Source organism: Neoarius graeffei, chromosome 1 (genome assembly GCF_027579695.1).
Source record: "Neoarius graeffei isolate fNeoGra1 chromosome 1, fNeoGra1.pri, whole genome shotgun sequence".
NCBI classification, from domain to species: Eukaryota; Metazoa; Chordata; class Actinopteri; order Siluriformes; family Ariidae; genus Neoarius; species Neoarius graeffei.
The window spans coordinates 123,783,637-123,806,575 of NC_083569.1; positions in this window are offsets into that span (position 1 = coordinate 123,783,637).

Genomic DNA, 22,939 nt, shown 5'->3' on the forward strand with positions numbered 1-22,939 from the left:
CAGGGTGGCGTATGTCTCAGACAATGGAAGCACGTCCGATGCATTTCCAGTCTCTAACAGAACAAAGCAGGGATGTGTCATGGCTCCACTTCCGTTTGGTATCATTTTCTCCGTGATGCTTCACGATGCCTTCAAAGACTGCAGCAAAGGCGTCCTCATCAGATTCAGAAAGGACGGTGATGTCTTCAACCTCCAGTGCCTAAAAGTGCAGACCAAAGTCTCAACAATGATGGTGCATGAACTCTTTTTTGCAGATGACTGTGCCTTGATGGCATACTCCCAGGAAGACCTACAAAGCATGGTGGATGATTTTGCCAGAGCAGCAAACCGCTATGGCCGAAATATCAGTATAAAGAAAACAGAGGTTATGTTCCAGCCAAAGCCAGGTGATCTTCCTCAAGAACCAGTCATAAACATTGGAAATGACCAACTGAGGGTTGTACAGAAGTTCTGCTACAGAGGCAGCTTTCTCTTGCAGAATGCTCATATCAAAGATAAGATCACAGTGTGTATAGGAAAGGCAAGCACAGCTTTTGGAAGGCTATATCAGAGAGTTTGGTCAGATCATGGAATCCGCCTGAGTACGAAGATAGCTGTTTACTGAGCAGTTATTCTAACCACTCTTCTATATGGCTGTGAAAGCTCAACATGGTACAGCCAGCATGTGAAGAAGCTCAACCAGTTTCACCCGCAAAGACTGTAAAATCTGTGGGATCTCATGGAGAGACAAAGTGCCAAATACTGCTGTGCTGGAATGCTGTGGCATTGAAGGAATTGAAACCCTCCTTGTCAGGTGTCAACTTCACTGGTCAGGGCATCTTGTCCAAATGGAGGACAACTGGATATCAAAAGCCCTCTTCTATGGGGAGCTAACAAATGGGCAATGCTCTCAAGGGGGGCAGTACAAGAGGTACAAGGATGCTCTGACGTCTAATCTTAAAGCATGTGACATTTCAATTGACACCTGGGAGCAGCAAGTGCTTAATTGAGCCGAGTGGCGAGCAACATGCTATGCTGGTGCTTAGCACTTTGAGGACTGGCAGATTACCAAGCTTCAAGAACAATGTACAGCTCGCAAGGTGCAACTAGCCCAATCACCAGGAGACACCTTTGCTTGCCCAGACTGCCAACACCACTGTCAGTCACGAATTGGACTGCTAAGTCACCAAAGATCTAAGCATAAAGCCCCATAGTCCCGTAGCAGAGAGAAAGAGATCCATAGAACACAACGGCTCAGTCCACCACCACCACCACAATCTCAGGTGATGTTGGTGATTTCTGAGGCTGGTAACGCTAATGAACTCATCCTCTGCAGCAGAAGTAAGGCTTGGTCTTTCTTTCCTGGAACAGTCCTCATGAAAACACATTAAGAAGGCAAGAAACCCATCCACTAGTTAACTTTTGACGAGGCACACCTGTTAAATGAAAAGCATTCCAGGTGACTACCTCATGAATCTGTTTAAGATAATGCCAATAGTGTGCAAAGCATCATCAAGGTAAATGCTAGCTACTTTGAAGAATCTAAAATAAGAAAAATATTTTGTTTTTTAAATACTTTTTTGTTTGCCACATAATTCCATATATGTTCCATATGTTACTTCATAGTTTGGATGTCTTCAGTATTATTCTACAATGTGATGTTTGTCCTTTGGGGTCAAAGATGACCATGACTTCAATTTGGTGGGTGGCGGTTGTGGGTTCAAAGGTGACTAATGAGGCCAATCCAGGCTTTGAAGGTATGCCCACATCTCGACATTCCACGTGCCAAGGTTGAGCACCTTCACTATCTTTTTGTTGTATTTCAATCACTGAGTGGGATCCCTGCCAGCCAGGGTCAGGTGAAGCAGGCTATGTTTGGGGCACCTTTTCTAGCCCCTTCCTCCATGGAGGTGAGCAGAGTGAATCCTAAACAGGGCTGCTCAGACACCCAGGGGGCTGCCAAACTCTGCTGCTGCTTTGTTCCAGCAGAGAGTGACCCTATGCCCTGACCCTATGCCCTAGGCCTCCTGGGTGCAGGTTTGTGACTACAGCTTCCAGTGTTTCTGCACCTGCTGCTTCACCACTTGCCCATCGCTACAGGAATGGAATTTGAATTTGAAGTCATGACTTGCATGTGACTTGGATTAGAGTGAGGTAGAGTTGTGCAGCCGTCAGCCTCACTCTCTCATCCCGACCTAACTGGGTCCAGGGGCAAGACAGAATCAAGATGGCTAGAGCTGGGTTGGGATGCAGTGGATGGCCAACAGTGTTCCATGTGTTGCACTGTGCCTTAATCACACTCCACAAATGCTTTGCTGGGTCCACCTTCCTGCCCGTTGAACCACCAGGTGGTTGTCTCCTCTGCGCAGTCTGCTGAGTCCAGTCTTCAGTTGTAACCCTGACCAGGGGAAACAAGGGGTTGTGAGTACTTGCTCAAGGCACCACCCCAGGCTAGTGGAGGGAAGGAGATGCTTTACTGCTCCATTGCATGGCGGTCAAGGATGGCACATGCCCACTGCCCTATCTACAATGTAGAAAATAGTCAAAAACAGAAAAACCTACGAATGAGTAGGCATGTACAAACTTTTGACAGGTAGGAAATATATATATATATATATATATATATATATATATATATATATATATATATATATATATATATATATATATGCCTACGACTCAATGCCCCACACATGGATACTGGAGTGCTTGGCACTATACAGGGCTAACAGTGCACTGATAACCTTCATCAAGAACTCGGTGCGGGCGGCACAGTGGTGTAGTGGTTAGCACTGTCGCCTCACAGCAAGAAGGTCCTGGGTTCGAGCCAAGCAGCTGATGAGGGCCTTTCTGTGTGGAGGGCCTTTCTTGCATGCTCTCCCCGTGTCCGCATGGGTTTCCTCCTGGTGTTCCAGTTTCCCCCACAATCCAAAGGCATGCAGGTCAGACTAACTGGTGACTCTAAATTGACCGTAGGTGTGAATGTGAGTGTGAATGGTTGTCTGTGTGTCAGCCCTGTGATGGCCTGGCAACTTGTCCAGAGTGTACCCCGCTTCTTGCCCATAGTCAGCTGGGATAGGCTCCAGCTTGTCTGCGACCCTGTAGGACAGGATAAGTGGCTACAGATAATGGATGGATGGATGGAAGAACTCAGTGCAGCTGTGGAAAACAACATTGGAGTCCAACTACATGCCCATCGCTCAAATCACTATTCAGTGTTGCATGTACCACTATCCCCGTTGCTATTTTGCAGAGGCCTGAACCCCCTCAGCCAGATCATCACAAAGAGTCCTGTATGGACTCTCCACAAAGGACCCTGTATGGATACAGATTCAGGAGTGGAGTGACCATCAGCCACCTCCTATTGCTGGGTTTCACATGATGTCACATCCGCCTCATTCATTATTCAAAACTTAAGCTGGTGGTCTACCAAAGCTCAGTTGACAAAGCATTTGTATAGAGAAGGTGCATTGCTTGCATGAAAAATGTCTTACTCTTGCATTGTTTTAGCTTGTTCGAATCGATCAACCGTGAAACTGATAAAAGTTTCTTCAGGGTTCCCTGTGAACTAATAAAAAAGGGTGAATGAACACAGGATTTCACAAAGACATGGAGAAAGGTGGCTTTTGAACCTCACACTGAAATCGAAGGGAGCCGAGTTGAAGCATGCTCGATTTTGCAGTGATCACTTGGTGAAAGGTTTGTACGTATATCCCTCTCAGCTATGGCCTTAGTGTTTTCCAAGTACTTTTCTTGCTATGTGTCATTATTTTAGAAATCAGAAATCAGAATCAGAAACACTTTTATTGCCAGGTGTGTGGACACACACGAGGAATTTGACTCCGGTTCACTTAGCTCTCATAGTACAAAACAGATAAAAAAGCATATACACAAAACAAACAAACAAGCAAACAACAACAACAAAAATAGGTGCATAGTGCAAAGTAATCCAGGTAAGTCAAGTATGGAATAGTTAAATAAATATAAAGTATACAGTGTGTACAGAATGACGGTATAAGTGTTCAGATATTTTACAAGTGATATTACTGATATATGAATCTGGATTTTAGCTGTTCATCACAGAGACAGCCTGAGGGAAGAAACTGTTCTTGTGTCTGGTTGTTTTTGCATACAGTGATCTATATCGCCTCCCTGAGGGGAGATGATTAGATTAGATTAGATTAGATTAGATTAGATTAGATTAGATTAGATTAGATTAGATTAGATTAGATTAGATACTTTATTAATCCCAGAGGGAAATTCAAGGTATCCAGTAACATTTCCACATTGCACAAGATCAGTATAAAACTAAATATCATTATACAAGGAAATCGTATAAAAAACTAAAATACAAAATACCAAAGTGATAAAATATTACCAATAAGAGCAAGTAATAGAATATACAGCTCTCAGTGTGGGAGGTAGTGAGGTAGTACAGTTGGCAGTAACCAGTCACAGTGCAATTAAGAGTGTAATGATCAGTGCAAATACTTTGTGGACAGTTACATACATGTGCAGTGTGTTTAGTGGTATATGATAGATAAAAAGCATAGTACTGTATATTACATGATAGGCATAATTAAAGTATATATCAGTACATATAGTATATGTAATAGTGTGATTACATATGGTACTTTTTTTACAAAGTGCTAAAGTCCCCAGCTGTTTCTTTGTTTACTCCTCACAAAGTCCATATGCATGAAGGTCGTGACAAAATTCTTACCCAGCCATACAGTTACAATCACTTCTCCATCTTGTTTAACTAAGATCCAGGTCTTTAAAGGGGTTTCTGATGATCTTTGTGAATGATTTACCTGAGAGATAAGAGCCAACACAAGTGAGAATCAAGTGAACCGTTGTTTGTTTACACTTCAACTTGCAGCACTTCGTTGTAAACATGCGAATGAAAAGCTTAAAAAAAACATCCTTACACGGGAATAAACAATACAGGATTCATTTGGCAGTGACTTGATTCCGAGGTCCTTTACCCAGCCACATACAAAAAAGTTGTAAGCCTCCATACTCTTCCACCTGTTTTGCAGTGTAGAAAGATGTCTGCAACACCAGATAGTTTGAGATGTCAGGGAACTCAACTGAAGGGTAGTTGTCAAGATTGAATGACAAATCCTTCTTTCCCAGACTGTAGGGGTTTATTCCATTGCACATGAATCCATGAAAACATCAAAAATATGGCCTCCCAGGATCAACTAGTAAGAGAGTGCCTCAGGCAGTAGAAGACAGAGGGTGATGAGGAAAAATCATGGAAGACCAAGCCTCTCTATGGGATGCATCATCAGCAGATAGAGTAAGTGTCTGACATCAAGAAGTCCTACCAGTGGCTAAAGAAGGCTGGCTTGAAGGACATCACAGAGGCTCTGATCATGGCAGTACAAGAACAGGCCCTAAGCATGAGGTCCGTAGAGGGAAGTGTCTATCACAGTTGACAGAACCCAAGGTGCAGGCTGTGCAAAGATGCCTCTGAGATAGACTAGCACATAGTAGAAGAGTGTAAGATGCAAGCTGGGACAGCATACACTGAGATGTATAACCGTGTGGCTAGTGGATAGTGTACAGGAACATCTGTGCTGAGTACAAACTAGAAGTCCTCATGTCCCAATGGTACATATCACCAAAAGTGGTTGAGACCAACAGAGCTAAGATCCTGTGGGACATCAAGTTCCAGACTGACAAGCAGGTGCTGGCTAACCAAACAGACACAGTGGTGGTAGACAAGGAGCAAAAGACAAGTTTTACATTGAACACACAGAGTTTGTGAAGTATATGCTCTGTATCCTGTGTCTGACATTACCAAGCCTGTTTTGCTACTCTGGTTTCATCTTTGTTTTCTGTTTTCCCAACCACGTATTGCCTAATCTCTGATATCCTGTTTGTGTCTCACCTGATCTCTGCCCATTTCTATTAAATGCTCTTTGCCTCACATTTTGGTTGTGTTTGCCTGCCTGCCTGCTTTTAATAAACAATCTTACATCCATCTACTGGCAGTAAAGTGGTGTAGTGGTTAGCACTGTTGCCTCACAGCAAGAAGGTCCTGAGTTCAAGCCCAGCGGCTGGCGAGGGCCTTTCTGTGTGGAGTTTGCATGTTCTCCCTATGTCTGCATGGGTTTCCCCCACAGTCCAAAGACATGCAGGTTAAGTTAATTGGTTGCTCTAAATTGACCGTGAATGGTTGTTTGTCTCGGTATTAGCCCTGCTATAACCTGGTGACTTGTCCAGGGTGTACCCCACCTCTTGCCCATAGTCAGCTGGGATAGGATCCAGCTTGTCTGCAACCCTGAAGAGCAGGATAAGAAGAATTGAAGAAGAAACCTTTATTCGTCACATGCACACTTCAAGCACAGTGAAATTCATCCTCTGCATTTAACCCATCTGAAGCAGTGAACACACACACACACACACACACACTCAGAGCAGTGGGCAGCCACACCAGAGCACCTGGGGAGCAGTAAGGGGTTAGGTACCTTGCTCAAGGGCACCTCAGCCCAAGGCCACCCCACGTCAACCTAACTGCATGTCTTTGGATTGTGGGGGGAACCGGAGCACCCAGAGGAAACCCACACAGACACGGGGAGAACATGCAAACTCTACACATAAAGGCTCTCACCAGCCACTGGATTCAAACCCGGAACCTTCTTGCTGTGAGGCGATCGTGCTAACCAGTACACCATCATGCCGCCAGATAATGGATGGACATCCATCTACTGCCCATAACATGAGAGCACCATTCAACTTTGGTATCATATGCACTATTTTGCTTTTTATCAACTATGTTTATTCCATATTTAATAATAATATTGCTACAGCTTTATTATTATGCCTTATGCTAACTCTGTTTCTTGAATCTAAGTGCATTAGATCACTCGTGACTAATTAAACTCCTACAGTATAGGATTCTGCAGCTTTTTTGCTTCAGCATTGCGTGTGTGTTGGGGCAAAAGGGCAGTTCTGATCATTAGCAGTGTGATCTTAACCCCGTGAAGTCAGTTCCACCTGAATGCATTAACATTTAGCACTGCTATTAATAGTGTAAGACGATGACTTGGGCGTGCACACATGCACGCACACACACACAAACACATAATTTGTGTGCAATCTGATGTTCATGTACACATACAACACTTAGCTAATATATATATATATATATATATATATATATATATATATATATATATATATATATATATATATATATATATAGTGGTGCTTGAAAGTTCATGAACCCTTTAGAATTTTCTATATTTCTGCATAAATATGACCCAAAACATCATCAGATTTTCACACAAGTCCTAAAAGTAGATAAAGAGAACCCAGTTAAACAAATGAGACAAAAATATTATACTTGGTCATTTATTTATTGAGGAAAATGATCCAATATTACATATCTGTGAGTGGCAAAAGTATGTGAACCTCTAGGATTAGCAGTTACTTTGAAGGTGAAATTAGAGTCAGGTGTTTTCAATCAATGGGATGACAATCAGGTGTGAGTGGGCACCCTGTTTTATTTAAAGAACAGGGATCTATCAAAGTCTGATCTTCACAACACATGTTTGTGGAAGTGTATCATGGCACGAACAAAGGAGATTTCTGAGGACTGCAGAAAAAGCATTGTTGATGCTCATCAGGCTGGAAAAGGTTACAAAACCATCTCTAAAGAGTTTGGACTCCACCAATCCACAGTCAGACAGACTGTGTACAAATGGAAGAAATTCAAGACCACTGAAACCCTCCCCAGGAGTGGTTGACAAACAAAGAATACTCCAAAAGCAAGGCGTGTAATAATCGGCGAGGTCACAAAGGACCCAGGGTAACTTCTAAGCAACTGAAGGCCTCTCTCACATTGGCTAATGTTAATGTTCATGAGTCCACCATCAGGAGAACACTGAACAACAATGGTGTGCATGGCAGGGTTGCAAGGAGAAAGCCACTGCTCTCCAAAACGAACATTGCTGCTGTCTGCAGTTTGCTAAAGATCACATGGACAAGCCAGAAGGCTATTGGAAGAATGTTTTGTGAATGGATGAGACCAAAATAGAATTTTTTGGTTTAAATGAGAAGTGTAATGTTTGGAGAAAGGAAAACACTGCATTCCAGCACAAGAATATTTTCCCATTTGTGAAACACTGTGGTGGTATTATCATGGTTTGGGCCTGTTTTGCTGAATCTGGGCCAGGATGCCTTGCCATCATTGATGCAACAATGAATTCTGAATTATACCAGCAAATTCTAAGGGAAAATGTTAGGACACCTGTCTATGAACTGAATCTCAAGAGAAGGTGGGTCATGCAGCAAGACAACGACCCTAAGCACACAACTCATTCTACCAAAGAATGGTTAAAGAGGATTAAAGTTAATGTCTTTCACCATTAACTTTATTCTTCTTTAATGCCCTCCTTGAATCGCCACTTTAATGTGGTGGAGGGGTTTGAGTGCCTCAGGGATTCTAGGAGCTATGTTGAGCAATTGCCCCTGGTAGGGTCTCCCAAGGCAAACAGGTCCTAGATGAGAGGTCAGACAAAGAGCGGTTCAAAAGGACCCTTATGAAAGGAAAAATAGGTATCCGAGTACCCTCACCCAGACCAAGGATACCGGGGCCCCACCCTGGAGCCAGGCCTGGTGGAGGGGCTCGTTGGTGAACACCTGGTGGCCAGGCCTATATCCATGGGGCCCAGCCAGGTCCAGCCTGAACGAGCAACACGGAACCACTCTCCTGGGGACCCACCACCCCCAGGAGGTGCTGTAAGAGTCTGGTGCACTGTGGATCAGGTGGCATCCAAAGGCAGAGGCTCTGCTGTACTGATCCCCGGCTGACAAAACTGGCTTTTGGGACATGGAATGTCACCTCTCTGGTGGGAAAGGAGCCTGAGCTTGTGTGTGAGGTTGAGCGGTACCGACTAGATATAGTTGGTCTGACCTCAACGCATAGCTTGGGCTCTGGAACCAATTTCCTGGAGAGGGGTTGGACTCTCTTCTATGCTGGAGTTGCCAAGGGTGAGCGGTGCCGGGCAGGGGTGTGGCTATTGGTAGCCCCCCAGTTCGGCACATTAACATTGGAGTTCTCCCCAGTGAATGAGAGGGTCGTTTCCCTGCGCCTTTGGGTCTGGGAATGGTCTCTGACTGTCATTTGTGCTTATGCGCCAAATGGTAGTTCAGAGTACCTGGCCTTCTTGGAGTCCTTGAGTGGAGTGCTAGACAGTGCACCACGAGGGGACTCCATTGTTTTACTGGGGAACTTCAGTGTTCATGTGGGCAATGACAGTGAGACCTGGAGGGGTATGATTGGGAGGAATGGCCTGCCCAATCTGTACCCAAGTGGTGTTCAGTTGTTGGACTTCTGTGCCATGCATGGTTTGGCCATAATGAACACCATGTTTAAGCATAAGGGTGCCCATAGGTGCACGTGGCATGAGGACACCCTAGGTCATAGATCGATGATTGACTTTGTAGTCGTTTCATCTGATCTATGACCATATGTCTTGGACACTCAGGTGAAGAGGGGAGCAGAGCTGTCAACTGATCACTACCTGGTGGTGAGCTGGGTCAGATGGTGGGGGAGGAGGCTGGACAGACCAGGCAGGCCCAAACGAGTAGTGAGGGTATGCTGGGAACGTCTGGCGGAGGCTCCTGTCTGTCAGATCTTCAGCTGCCATATCCGGCTGAACTTCAACTGCATACTGGGGAAGGATGGGGACATTGAGTCCGAGTGGACCATGTTCCACACCTCCACTGCTGAGGCGGCCATGCAGAGCTGCGGCTGCAAGGTTGTTGGTGCCTATTGTGGTAGTAATCCCCTAACCCGGTGGTGGACACCTGTGGTGAGGGGAGCTGTCAAGCTGAAGAAGGAGTCCTATTAGGCTTGGTTAGCCTGTTGGTCTCCAGAGGCAGCTGACAGACACTGATGGGCCAAGCAGAATGTGGCTCTGGCAGTCACTGAAGCAAAAACTCAGGTCTGGGATGAGTTCGGTGAGGCCATGGAAAGTGACTTTCGGTCAGCCTCAAAGAGATTCTGGCAAACCATCTGGTGACTTAGGAAGGGAAAACAGTGCTCTGTCCTGACTGTTTACAGTGAGGATGGAGTGCTGTTGACCTCAACTGGGGACATCATCCAACAGTGGAAGAAATACTTTGAGGATCTACTCAATCCCATCTTCATGTTGTCTGAGGAGGACACAGAGTCTGAGGGTGCTTGGGAGGACTTACCCATCACAGGGGCTGAGGTTGCCAAAGTGGTTAAAGAGCTCCTCGGTGGCCGGGCTCCGGGGGTGGATGAGCTTTGTCCTGAGTTCCTGAAGGCACTGGATATTGTTGGGCTGTCTTGGCTGACACGCCTCTTCAACATTGCGTGGAGGTCGGGGACAGTGCCTCTGGATTGACAGACTGGGGTGGTAGTCCCCCTTTTTAAAAAGGGGGACCGGAGAGTGTGTTCCAACTATAGGGGGATCACACTTCTCAGTCTCCCTGGGAAAGCCTATGTTGGGGTACTGGAAAGGAGAGTCCCGTCGATAGTCGAACCTCAGATTCAGGAGGAACAATGCAGTTTCCGTCCTGGTCGTGGAACACTGGACCAGCTCTTTACCCTTGCAAGGGTACTGGAGGGTGCATGGGAGTTTGCCCATCTGGTCTACATGTGTTTTATGGACCTGGAGAAGGCTTACATCCGTGTTCCTCATGGTGCCCTGTGGGGGGTGCTTTGGGAGTATGGGGTTCAAGGCCCACTACTGTGGGCCATTTGGACCCTGTATGACTGGAGCAGGAGTTTGGTTTGCATTGCCGGCAGTAAGTCGGACTCATTCCCGGTGCATGTTGGACTCTGCCAGGGCTGTCCTTTGTCACTGGTTCTGTTCATAACTTTTATGGACAGAATTTCTAGGTGCAGCCAAGGGGCGGATGGTGTCCGGTTTGGTGGCATCAGGATCACGTCTCTGCTTTTTGTGGATGATGTGGTCCTGTTGGCTTCATCAATCTGTGACTTACAGCATGCGCTGGGATGGTTTGCAGCTGAGTGTGAAGCAGCTGGGATGAGGATCAGCACTTCCAAGTCCATGGCCCTGGTGCTCAGCTGAAAACAGGTGGACTGCGTACTCTGGGTCAGGGGGGAGTTGCTACCTAAAGTGGAGGAGTTTAAGTATCTCAGGGTTTTGTTCATGAGTAAGGGTAAGGGGGAGTGGGAGTTGGACAGATGGTTCGGGGCAGCATCAGCAGTGATGCAGACATGAAACCGGTCTGTTGTGGTAAAGAGAGAGCTGAGCCAAAAGGCAAAGCTCTCAGTTTACTGGTTCATCTACATTCCCACTCTCACCTATGGTCATGAGCTATGGGTAGTGGCTGAAAGAATGAGATCGCAGATACAAGTGGTAGAAATGAGAAGCTTGGTCATTCGGGAGAGACTCAGAGCTCCTCCACATCGAAAGGAGTCAGTTAAGGTGGTTCAGGCACCTTGTTAGGATACCCCCTGGACGCCTTCCAAGGGAGGTTCTCTGGGCATGCCCCACCAGGAGGAGACCCCGGGGCAGACCCAGGACATGCTGGAGAGATTACATCTCTTGGGTGGCCTGGGAATGCCTCAGTATTCCCCCGGAAGAGCTGGTGGAGGTGGCTGGGGAGAGGGAAGTCTGGGCTGCTCTGCTTAGGCTGCTACCCCCACGACCCAGATCCAGATAAGCGGTAGAAGATGGATAGATGGATGGATGGATGGATGGATGGATGGATGGATGGATGGATGGATGGATAAAGTTAATGTTTTGGAATGGTCAAGTCAAAGTCCTGACCTTAATTCAATCGAAATGTTGTGGAAGGACCTGAAGCGTGCAGTTCATGTGAGGAAACCCACCAACATCCCAGAGTTGAAGCTGTTCTGTACGGAGGAATGGGCTAAAATTCCTCCAAGCTGGTGTGCAGGACTGATCAACAGTTACCAGAAATGTTTAGTTGCAGTTATTGCTGCACAAGGGGGTCACACCAGATACTGAAAGCAAAGGTTCACATACTTTTGCCACTCACAGGTATGTAATATTGGGACATTTTCCTCAATAAATAAATGACCAAGTATAATATTTTTGTCTCTTTGTTTAACTGGGTTCTCTTTATCTACTTTTAGGACTTGTGTGAAAATCTGATGATGTTTTAGGTCATATTTATGCAGAAATATAGAAAATTCACAAACTTTCAAACACCACTGTATACCGGTATCTCTTATAGCCCATCTGTTACCCTGCACAAAGTACTGGCACCCTGTCCATTACCATAGGAGCACTGCTGAGTGGCTCACATTTGTGTGTGTGCACGTGTGTTGTGGGGACAACTGAAATACCTACAGCAGAGTTCTTGCTGGATACTTAAACACCATATTACAGACTAACTACATTTTATTCTAAACACAAATCATCCCATTTTATGTACAACCCCGATTCCAAAAAAGTTGGGACAAAGTACAAATTGTAAATAAAAACGGAATGCAATAATTTACAAATCTCAAAAACTGATATTGTATTCACAATAGAACATAGACAACATATCAAATGTTGAAAGTGAGACATTTTGAAATTTCATGCCATATTAGCTCATTTGAAATTTCATGACAGCAACACATCTCAAAAAAGTTGGGACAGGGGCAATAAGAGGCTGGAAAAGTTAAAGGTACAAAAAAGGAACAGCTGGAGGACCAAATTGCAACTCATTAGGTCAATTGGCAATAGGTCATTAACATGACTGGGTATGAAAAGAGCATCTTGGAGTGGCAGCGGCTCTCAGAAGTAAAGATGGGAAGAGGATCACCAATCCCCCTAATTCTGCGCCGACAAATAGTGGCGCAATATCAGAAAGGAGTTTGACAGTGTAAAATTGCAAAGAGTTTGAACATATCATCATCTACAGTGCATAATATCATCAAAAGATTCAGAGAATCTGGAAGAATCTCTGTGTGTAAGGGTCAAGGCCGGAAAACCATACTGGGTGCCCGTGATCTTCGAGCCCTTAGATGGCACTGCATCACATACAGGCATGCTTCTGTATTGGAAATCACAAAATGGGCTCAGGAATATTTCCAGAGAACATTATCTGTGAACACAATTAGAATAGAATAGAATAGAATAGAATAGAATAGAATAGAATAGAATAGAATAGAATATACTTTATTATTGTCCCCATGGGGAAATTTGTCTTGGGCAAAGTGCTACACAGTTGCAAGCAAAAAATATTTAACAACAAGGAAAAAAACATTTAGACAACAAAATATGGACAGATACACTAACTCAAAATAATCAACATTACAAGAGGTAGAGAGTACAGTATCAGGTGTTAGCTGTAAAGTGCAACATGTTTAACATGCTAATGTGTTGTGGAATGGACGCTGTAGCTGGAGTTCAACAGTTTGATTGATGCTGGAACAAAGGACAGTTTATATCTGTTAGTTCTACACTGTGACACCCTCAGTCTCCTTCCTGATGGCAGAAATTCATATTCAGTAAACATTGGGTGTCCATGGTCACTGGATATGATTTTTGCTGCTCTTATCACTGCCTTTTCATATATGGTCTGCATGGATTCATAATCTTTCAAGCCAATTATTTTCATAGCTGTTTTATGAATATGGGCAAGCTTGTTCCTAAGTTGGACAGTTAAGTTACCAAACCAGGCCGTTATCCCATACTGCATCACACTTTCCAGCATGGCTCGGTAGAAAACAAGCAATATGTTAGTGCCCACCCCATACAGTCTCAGTCTTCTTATGAAGTACAGTCTCTGCTGCAGTCGTGAACACAGAAAGTCGATGTGGGATTTCCAACACAGAGCACCGTCCATCTAAATCCCTAGGTATTTGTAGGATGACACTTGTTGAATTGCAACGTCTTTGATGGCAACAGGTTCATGGTCAGAAACATTCCTTGGGTCAAAGACCATTTCTTTTGTCTTTTTGACATTTAACAGGAGACAGTTGTTATCACACCACTTAATGAAGAAGTCTATTTCACTGTAATATGATGAAAGGTCCATGTCTTTTTGCAGAAGGCTCAGAATGGCAGTATCATCTGCATATTTCACAATGTAGTTATTTGAATGTATGCTTCTACAATCACTAGTATACAAGGCAAAGAGCACCGGAGATGACACACTGCCTTGTGGAACTCCAGTGTTTTTGTAACCTACCTCTGACAGAAACCCATTCACCTTAACAAGTTGTGTTCTGTTATATAAGAAAGAGAGTAAAACCATTTAATTAGGAAGGCACTAACACCCATGTTACACAACTTCTATAGGAGCAGATGTATCTGCACAGTGTCAAAAGCTGAACTAAAGTCAACAAATAGAACACGAGCATAGGCTTTAGTATTTTCAAGATGTTTAGACACTAAGTGAACAATACTAAGAATGGCATCTTCAGTGCTTCTGTTTTTCTTATAAGCAAACTGATGTGTCTAATAGTGACTCAACTTCTTTCTCTAAAAGTGACACAACAAGTTTCTCAAAGCATTTCATGACGTTTGAGGTCAAAGCCACAGGATGTAGATTTTCATCTGTCACAGCACCAGGTTTTTTAGGAATTGGTGTTATATGGGACAGTTTCCATACTGCTGGCATAGTGAAAGTATCAAGGGATCGCTGGTAAGGGACACCAGGTACCTGTAAGCTCCTCAGAACAGTTTTTTAACAGAGAAGCTGACAGCCCATTGGGCCCTAACCCTTTCTTGATGTACAGGCATTTGAAAAGGCGCTGCACATCAGATGGATCTATCAACGGGGTTGCTTCAGCATCAGGCAGTAAGTTTAGCATATTGTAACATTCTTCTGAAGAATTCTGTGCCTCAAATCTTAAGTAAGCCATTTAATTTGTTTGCCTTCTGTAAATCATCAATTACTGTAATGTGTTTTTTAGTCTGGTTCATGTTTGTTACCAATTTCATTGTGTCCCAGAGTTGTTTTGTGTTGGAAGGGTAGAAACTGTGCTCCATAGCTTGCCTATGCTGTTCCCTTGCCTTTTTTTAGATGGTGTTTCAACTCCCTTTGTGCCACTTGCAATCCTACTTTATCTTTTTTCCTAAAGGCCTGTTTTTTATTGTTTATGCATTGTTTAATGTCTTTTGTAATGTAAGGTTTGTTGTTAGGCTAAACAACAACCTCCTTTTTTTCGACCACATTACCTACCTGTTACCTATCTCCTGCATGCCCTGTGGCACATAAGGCCTCCACAGAGTTCCTCCACTCTTTCTTGTTGCCAGCGCTCCTACGAACATGATCCCATGACCTCCATCCTGCTGTTTTCATCTCCTTCTCTACGGTGCGCCTCCATGTTGTTTTAGGGCCCCCTCATTTTCGTCTCCCTTCTGGTGCCCATGTTAGTGCTGTGTTGTTGTTATTTCCACGATCTTGTCTTAGAAAGTGGCCAATCATCTTCCATTTGTGCCGTTTCACCTCTATGCTCATAGGCTTCATGGTTGTTCTTTGTAGTAGCTCATCTGTGCTCACGTGTTCTTCCCAACAGATCCTTAGTATTTGCCGGAGACATTTGTTCTGGAACGTGTCTATGATCTTGTTATCCACTTTATTCATTTTCCATGTCTCGCATCCATATAGAAGGACTGGTACGATCAGTGTCTTGAAAAGTTTAAGCTTTGTTCTTCTTGATATGTGACTTGACTTCCAGATCTTTTTTAATCTTACAAATGAGCCTCTCGCCTTTGATACTCTATTCTTTAGATCTTTCATTCCTCCTCCTTCCTTGCATACTATTGCTCCTAGGTAGTTGAACTGTTCCACATTCTCAATATCATGCCCTGCAACAGCTATCTTTTCTTGGTTATGAGGGTTAATTCTCATCATTTTGGTCTTTTCTGCATTGATCTTGAGTCCGACGCGTCTGGCTTCTTGATCTAACCTGTTCAATTTGTCCTGCATTTGTTGTCGAGTAGAGGACAGCAGTGCTAAGTCGTCTGCAAAATCGAGATCATCTAATTTCGACGTGAACTTCCACCGTATACCATTTTCACCACATCCAACTGTTCTTCTCATTACCCAGTCCAGCACAATTAGAAATAGGAAACCCGACATGTTACATCCTTGCTTAACACCTGTTTTGACATCAAACCACTCTCCTCTTTCTCCTTGATCTTCTACAGCGCATTTAAAGCCTTTGTAAAATAGCCTTACCATCTTAATGATCTTGTCTGGGATACCATATCTTCTCAATATTATCCACAAACTATTCCGATGGATCGAGTCGAATGCTTTCTCGAAATCTACAAATCCTACATATATCGTCACTTGCCATTCATTTACTTGCTCAAGGATGTTTCTTAGTACAAATACTTGCTATGTCGTTCCTCGACCACATTGTCTACACAAAAATTGATGTAGTCGCTTATTGTAACAGTGGCCTCCTCAAGCTCTAATGTGTGAAATATTGACCAGTCTGTACATAAAAAGCAACCTTTTAGTGTTTCTATTGAATCCTTTGTCCATACATTTACTGTTTTATGCTCTGGTTTACATGCTTTAAACACTGACCTATAGGAGGGGATGAGATGTATAGTATTGTGATCTGAGTTGGACGGGGGGGCTTGGGTTTGGCTACATATGCATTTTTAACATTTAGATAACACTTGTCCAGAGTTTTCTTTTGTCGTGTGTCACATTGCACATATTGTTCAAATCCTGCCAGCACAGTTTCTGGCTTGCAGTGATGGAAATTGCCCAAAAAGAAAATAGGGGCTCCTGGTGAATGCTGAAGCTGCTCGTGCGCACACTCTGCGATGAGCACAGCAGCTCTTCCTGCGTTTCCGCTGGGTGGAACATACACAGCACACATGATGACACAACCAAATTCTCTGGGCAAGTAATGAAGTCTAAGTGACATACAGAGCAATTCAACATCGGAGGTGCACGCTTTGTACCTTACTGTGTGTTGTGTGCACCATTTGTCATAGATGTACATACACACTCCTCCTCCAGTTTTCTTGCCGGAGTCAGAGGTGCAGTCTGCGTGCACCAGTGAGTATCCATCCAGTTCCAGAAGTGAATCGGGAATGCCGTCATGAAGCCAGGTCTCTGTTAGCACCATGATGTTAGCCTCCCTGTATTCAAAGCAGCTCTTAGTGGTGACGCGAAGCTCATCCACCTTTGTTGTCAGTGACCTCATGTCGATCAGGATCACCGAGGGTAGTGGAGGTTTGCTGGCTCGGCGGCGAAGATGCTCCCGCACTCCTCCCTGTCTCCCTTGCTTTCATCGTGCCCGGATACCACTGTGTGGTGCTCGGATAGCCTCTGGCAAACAGTCCGGTGGTGTATACGGCTGTTGTCTGAAAGACAGCAGTTCGCTCCTGGAGTATACCAGTCTAGTGCCTTGCTCTTGCTGTAAATTCCACGACAGGCACGGATTGGGCAATCCGCTGATGATCAATGCCAAACATAGAAAGAGTTGGCATGAAGCCATTGTTCCAGGCTACAATTCACCATGCCATTCGCTGTTGCCAGCTAAAACTCTATAGTTCAAAGAAGAAGCCGTATCTAAACATGATCCAGAAGCGCAGACATATTCTCTGGGCCAAGGGTCATTTAAAATGGACTGTGGAAAACTGTTCTGTGGTCAGACGAATCAAAATGTGAAGTTCTTTATGGAAATCAGGGACGCCGTCTCATTCGGACTTTAGAGGAGAAGGACGACCCAAGTTGTTATCAGCGCTCAGTTCAGAAGCCTGCACCTCTGATGGTATGGGGTTGCATTAGTGCATGTGGCATGGGCAGCTTACACATCTGGAAAGACACCATCAATGCTGAAAGGTATATCCAGGTTCTAGAGCAACATATGCTCCCATCCAGATGACGTCTCTTTCAACATGACAATTCACATTGCATTCCAACATGACAATGCCAAACCACATACTGCATCAATTACAGCATCATGGCTGCGTAGAAGAAGGGTCTGGGTACTGAACTGGCTAGCCTGCAGTCCAGATCTTTCACCCATAGAAAACATTTGGCACATCATAAAACAGAAGATACGAAAAAAAAAAGACCTAAGACAGTTGAGCAACTAGAATCCTACATTAGACAAGAATGGGTTAACATTCCTATCCCTAAACTTGAGCAACTTGTCTCCTCAGTCCCCAGACGTTTACAGACTGTTGTAAAGAGAAAAGGGGATGTCTCACAGTGGGAAACATGGCCTTGTCCCAACTTTTTTGAGATGTGTTGTTGTCATGAAATTTAAAATCACCTAATTTTTCTCTTTAAATGATACATTTTTTCAGTTTAAACATTTGATATCTCATCTTTGTTCTATTCTGAATAAAATTTGGAATTTTGAAACTTCCACATCATTGCATTCCATTTTTATTTACAATTTGTACTTTGTTCCAACTTTTTTGGAATTGGGGTTGTATATTCAATGCTTAATGTCACAGAAGTTTGAGTATTGGTTCCTTTTTTCAAGCTGAGATAGAATGAGGTTGAGAGTTTTATATGTTTCTGTGACTCTGAATCTTTTCATTTGTCCCACTGTACCACAGAGCGGTTAAATTCTGGATTCTGATTAGTCAGAAGGTGTGCATTATGTTTGCACAGTAGTTCCAGCTGTAACATGAATGTCACATTTATATTCACATGTTTGTTCTAATACGAGTGTGGGAAATAAGGCTGGACCAGTGGACACTGACTGGTAATTTTCGCATTTGTCTGTTTGTATTTCAAAAGCATCAAACTGGATGGCCTATGAAAAAATTGTAAAGATATGGGTCTAATCTACTTCTAATTTTCCTCCAAATGTTACTCTGGGTCAAGACATTATGTCATAGCATGGCTTGTGAAACAGGGGCCCCTGCAGACACGACTTTAAAAATTCATAACTTGGCCACTGAAGGTCCTAGTCCTGCCAAAATTTACAGGCCCCGCCCTCTCCCCAGTGACACACTAAAGACAATAATAATCCACTCAGTATTCACTGTTTTTATTGCACAATGCTGTTGAGCTAGTGTTGTTTGATTTGTTTGATCCAGTCAGTTGATTAAGAGTTCAGTTTACAGGGGGCGTTGTGGCTCAGGTGAATAAGGTGCCATACCATAAATCTGGGGACCCAGGTTTGATTCTGACCCCAGGTCATTTCCCAATCCCTCCCCGTCTCTCTCCCGCTCATTTCCTGTCTCTACACTGTCCTATCCAATAAAGGTGGAAAAGGCCCAAAAAAAATCTTAAAAAAAAAAAGAGTTCAGTTTACATGAAACTTTGCAGAACAGTATTAGGTTAAGTGCCAAACTGCCAATCAGTGATTGTTATTATTATGTGCATTTTTCATTCATAATAATAAGAATGAGTCATAGTCATGTGCTTTGTAGGATGTAGATTTATATTTTAATAGTTTTTATTTTCTTCTATTTTCTAAGCTCTAGTGCAAAGGATTGGAGACCAGGGGTTTAAGCTGTGATACGTGAAAGGTGGGGTGAACACGTCGCATGGTGAGTGGTAAAGACAGTCTGATGGAACATGGATTGATTACCTTGCTGATGAGGAAAGGTCCTAGGTACCTGGGAGCCAGCTTGCAGGAGATGGTTCTGAGTGGCAGATGGTGTGTGGAGAGCATGACTCGTTGCCCCACCCAGTATGTGGGCGCCTTAGAGTGGCGTTTGTCAGCCTGCCTCTTGGATGCTAGGGCAGAGTGAATGAGTCTTCGCTGGGCCATTGCCCACGTCCTCCTGCAGTGGCATATGAAGATCTGGGCTGAGGGTATGGCGACCTCCTCCTCCTAGCTGGGGAGCAGTGGTGGTTGGTACCCTAGTGAGCACTGGAATGGAGAGAGACCTGTGGCAGAGGAAGGGAGAGTGTTATGTGCATATTCGATCCAAGATAGGTACTTGCTCCAAGAACTGGCATCCCTGGATGCCATGCACCTGAGTGCAACCTCCAAAGCCTGGTTAGCCCATTCTGCCTGGTCATTGGTCTGTGGGTGGAAGCCTGAGGAGAGACTACAGGTGGCCCCGATGAGTTTTCAGAAGGCTCTCCAGAACTGTGCAGTGAACTGAGGACCCCGGTCAGAAACTATGTCGGTAGGCTGACCATGTAGGCAGAAAACATGGTGGATGAGTAGTTCTGCAGTCTCTTTGGCTGAGGGGAGCTTGGGCAGAGGAATGCAATGGACAGTCTTGGAAAAATGGTCAATGACATTGAGGATGCATGTATTGCCACCTGAGTTGGGGAGTCCTGTGATGAAGTCCAGGGCGATGTGAGACCAGGGTCGATGAGGAATTGGGAGGGGTCTTAGCAAGCCGGCAGGGGGTCAATTGATTGTCTTGTTCCAGGCACATGTGTCACAGGCTGCCATGAACTCCTGGACATCTTCCTTGATGGATGGCCACCAGAAGCGCTGTTGGACGGGCATCAGGGTTCGAGCAGCTCTTGGGTGACAAGCCAACTTGGAGCCATGACCCCACTGCAGCTCGTGGGTTTGTACAGAACAGGGAACAAACAGATGGTTAGGTGGTATGTTGCTTGAGTTACCTTCACCAGGGTCCTGCTCCAGGGCCTTCTGCATGACCATCTCAACCTCTAGAATGGCAGCTCCCACTAGGCAGCATGGAGGAAGGATGGTCTTGGGTGGCTTGGACTCCTCTTGGTGGGAAGAGAACATCCTGGACAGGGCATCGAGTTTGCCTTTCTTGGAGCCTGGGCGGTAGGAGAGCCCAGGCTCCAAGAGAAGTTGAACTGGGAGAAGAAGAGAGATCAATGGGCTTGACAGGAATTGAGATGCTTGGCAGACTTGAGGTACTCTAGGTTTTTATGGTCAGTCCAGACTAGGAAGGGGAGATCCGACCCCTCGAGCTAGTGCCTCCACTCCTCCAAGGCTAGCTTGATGGCCAACAACTCTCTGTAGCTGATGTCGTAATTGTGTTCAGCAGGGGACAGCTGGTGAGAGAAGAAGGAGCATGGGTGGACCTTGTTATCTCTGGCCCTCTGGGAGAGGATGACTCCGACCCAGGACTCGGAAGCATCAACCTCCACGATGAACTGTTTGGTCGGGTCGGGTATGATGAGAATGGGTGCTGTGGTGAACTTGTGCTTGAGCATGAAGAAGGCTTTCTCTGCTTCCTCCCCCCACTTGAACAAGGTCTTAATCGAGTTCAAGGCAGTGAGAGGTCTGGCCACAGTGCTGAAGTTGCGGATGAAGTGCCTGTAGAAATTAGCGAATCCCAGGAAATGCTGGAGCGCTTGTCACAAGGATGGGGTAGGCCAGTCTGTGACTGCCTCAAGCTTGAGGGGGTCCATCTGGATCCTAGCTGGGGAGATGATGAACCCCAGAAATGAGGTAGAGCTCTGGTGGAATTCGCTCTTTTCCACCTTGACAAACAGCTTGTTTTCTAGTAGGCACTGGAGGACCTGCTGGATGTGGCCCCGATGTTCCTCCAGGGAGTGAGAGAAGATCAGGATGTCATCCAGGTACATGAAAATGAAGATGTTAAGAAAGTCCCTTAGGACATCATTGACAAGTGCCTGGAAGACTGTGGGCGTGTTGGTCAGGCCAATAGGGACCACAAGGTACTCGTAGTGGCCAGTGGTGGCGTTAAAGGCCGTCTTCCACTCATCCCCCTCCCTGATCCTGATGAGATGGTAGGTATCGCGTAAGTCTAACTTGGTGAATATCTTGGCTCCCTGGAGTAGTTCAAAGGCCGTAGTCATGAGCAGTAGGGGGTAGCGGTTCTTGACCGTGATGGCATTGAGACCTCGATAGTCAATGCAGGGGCGGAGCGACTTGTCCTTCTTTTCCACAAAGAAAAATCCCGCCCCTGCTGGGGAGGAGGAAGGGAGGATTATCCCAGCTGCCAGAGACTCGGAGATGTACTTCTCCATGGCTTGCCTTTCAACGGGAGAGAGTAGAGTCACCCTTTGGGTGGCGCCATCCTGGGCAGGAGGTCGATTCCACAGTCATAGGGTCTGTGAGGAGGGAGGGACACTGCTTGGGTCTTGCTGAAAACAAGTCTTAAGTCCAGGTATTCCAGAGGCACGTGAGAGAGGTCGGGGAACTTGCTGGCTGAAGGCTGCGGTGGTTTGGTGGGAGGCAGAGCAGAGTTCAGGCAAGAAGCTAGGCAGGAATGGCTCCAGCCTAGGATGGTATTATCGGCCCAGTTTAGGTGGGGGTTGTGCTGCGTTAACCAGGGTAATCCTAGGATGATGGGTACGTGGGGGTTGTTCATGACATGGAGTTGGGTGGTTTCAGGGTGGTTGCTGGAAATCCTCAGGGTGAGCAGGGCAGTAAGGTGGGTGATGATGGTCAAGCCGGTGCCATTGAATGTCAGGACTGTGAGAGGGACATCAAGGGAGAGTAGCGGAATTCCCAGACGCTTGGCGGTGGCAGAGCAGATCAGGTTCCTGTCCGCCCCGAGTCAACGAGGGCCTGGAGATGGTGATGCTGGTTGTCGTGGATGATGATGACAGGGAGTAATGGTCGATCAGCGGGGGGTTGGTTCCAAGTGTTGCCCACCAGGGCCCCTCAATTCACTGGTGGTATGGTTCCCTTTAGTGGGCAGGCTCAGCAGATGTGTCCTCGCTGACCACAGTAGAAACAGGCCCCTGTGCTCCACTGGCACTGTTGTTCCTCCACTGACACCCATACCCGGTCTACCTGCATAGGTCCGATGATGGATGAGGTGGGAGGTGGAGAGGAGGTAAAGCTGGGGCGGGTCTTCTCTCTCCTCCATTGCTGGAACCGGGCATCATTATGGTTGGCCAGGTCCATGAGACTGGAAAGGTCCGACAGCAGTTCCCGCGATGCCAGTTCATCCTTAATGGTGTCGGACAAGCCATGCAGGAACGCATCGACCTGGGCGCTCTTGTTCCAACTGCACTATGCCACCAACGTCCGGAACTTGATGGCATAGTCCAAGGTAGACCAGGACCCCTGCCGCAGCTCCATGAGCTCTCTAGCTGCCTCCCGGCCTGACAGAGAGCAGTCAAAAGTTCGCCTCAT